Source organism: Acipenser ruthenus, chromosome 20 (assembly GCF_902713425.1).
Source record: "Acipenser ruthenus chromosome 20, fAciRut3.2 maternal haplotype, whole genome shotgun sequence".
Lineage (NCBI taxonomy): Eukaryota > Metazoa > Chordata > Actinopteri > Acipenseriformes > Acipenseridae > Acipenser > Acipenser ruthenus.
The window spans coordinates 15081815-15084237 of record NC_081208.1 but is presented as its reverse complement, the minus strand read 5'-3'; positions in this window follow the sequence as shown (position 1 = coordinate 15084237).

Below are 2423 nucleotides of genomic sequence, written 5' to 3'. Positions count from 1 at the left end.
ACCATTTGCAGTTTTTCTGGTGTTTTCCTTTTTTTGTATCGGGGTGTTTTATCGGTTAAAACCGAAAATCAGAAGCCCTAATTATAGTATGAGTTAGTGAACCCGTCGTCGCTGCACTACTACAGCTAATATATCATACACCATTGCAGCTGCAACTTCATATTTCCAGTGTTGTGGAAACTGTGCAGCCACTTTGACCTGTGACCTAAGATGGCTGCCACATTGGTGTCAGGTGACTTTTTGGTTCCCAGGTAATAAAAACGCTTTGAGATTCTGCCTTCATACTCGCTACACAGCTGTGTTCTGTGATTCTCTAGGTCAGGTTTGATTGTGGGTGTCGCACAAGAAAAAATAACCCCTTAGAGTAATCTACCCGGGATGCTTTGATTTTATTTTTCCACAATCACAGTATTTAGTTTTGAAACTAGAAGAGACTGAGGCTGTATGTATGTATGTGAAGATCACAACCGAGATTTACAGAAACATACGATCTGTGTTCATTTACATGCTCGCTCAGCGACAAAATACAAATCTCATTCGCTGACCTACATAGCTACACATAAATGCTGTGTGCATACACAACCAAACAGATACTCGCATATTTGTATTTCCACTACATGATGTACTGCATTTTTTAAGGGAAATGCCAAACCAAATGCGTTTTACATTCATTTCAAATTCATGACCTCTGTGACAAAATCGTATCTGTCAGCTGCCCCAGATTCTTCTACCTTCAGAACAGTGGCTCCATGACCACAACGTCGGGATGTCCACTTGACCACTGCTCCAAGGATCCCAGTGTAACCCAGCACCGACCCACCATACACAACCACACACAATGCAGTACTTGGTAAAAAGGTATATACTTTATTAAATACACAATTAAAATATTGACAGTCCAGCCTATAATAATCTCCCAGCCCCTGGCCTAGTAGCGGTCTCACCAGGAAACAACAACAACGAACCGGGAACCCAAACCCTGAGGCTGCTTGAGTTTCAGGAGCTCATTTCCAAAGGTGTCCCAGGGGGACAGCAGCAGATACAGGGTTAAGAGGCACCAGGAGACTGGCCAGGGTCATTTGAGACAAACTCCCTTCTAAACACAGGAGAGAAACACTCTTCTGTACAGTGGCATGGAGGGGTGATTTATTTCAGATCTCATTGATGCAATGGTTTACTTTGCCGGATCTTTTTCATATTTAAGATGTATTTAAATGTCCTTAACACTCAAATATATACAAACATTGGGACTGATTTTAAAGCTTGGAAACTCATTCTTGATTAACTATCTGTAAATAAAGCTCTGCAAAAACACATTCACGGGGGAAAGAGAGACATTTACAAAGCAGATTTATACTCTTGAAATAGAGTGGACATTTACTAAAAACCAAGCCCATAATCCACATGCATAACAGAATACATAAAATAGCAAAAAAGGGAAGACAAAAATGGATTGAAAACTAAAAGCCTTGCGTTATCCACTGTGTTGCAGTTTCACAGACTTGTGCCCACACGCCTCCCTCTCTGCAAACAGGCTGATTTCTCAAAGCTGGGGAGTCATCAAAGTTTGTTCAATTATATTTTGCAAGGTTAGTGGTCAGCAGGTTTTCAGATTTTTTTTTTTTTTTTTTTTTTTTTTTTAAATAAACACAGTATCACAGGCTTATTATTTTTATGTGATTGTTTTTTTTTTTTTTTACCACATATAAAACATGCATAAACTTATAGATTTATACTACAACTGCAGTAAACGCACATACTGCAACATTAACAACATGTAGGCAACAGCAAGCAGTGTTGAACTAGATGGGATGTCTTTTTCCAATACACAGCCCTTGTTACAAAATAGAAAGGGGGTCCTAATTTATTACATATAGCAGCAGATTCGTCTTTTTGAGATTGAGAATCTACAATAGCATTAAATATATGAATGATTTAATATCCATACGTGAGTGCAAGGGCGAAGCCAAGACATTACTCCGGATCTAAGTGTGAGAGAATCGGCCTTTGTCCTTTCACTCAGAGCCACACTGTTCATTAAATCAGGATGTCCCTGGACACTGCTGCTGGTTTGTTTGATCAGCAATACCATTAATTACATTGTGGTTTTGAAAGTAATTATCTTTAGTTAATAATGAGGACTCACACCTTATAATGACCAGGGCTTGAAGGTTGCCCAGTCTAACTTAAACAGGACTTGGACTTGCTTTGAAAACTGTTTAATGTTAGACTAGTTTTGAAAAATCAGCCTTTTGCATTCAGTTGTGCAAAACTGTGGGGCGGCAAGGGTGCCTGTACCTTTTAATGATGTCAGAATAGGTGCTGAAGGTGTAGGAGAAGGAGGAAAGCACAACAACAAAGGTGTGTCTCAATCACAACACTTTATTATGAGTCTCTATAGAAATGCATTCAATTATATAAGC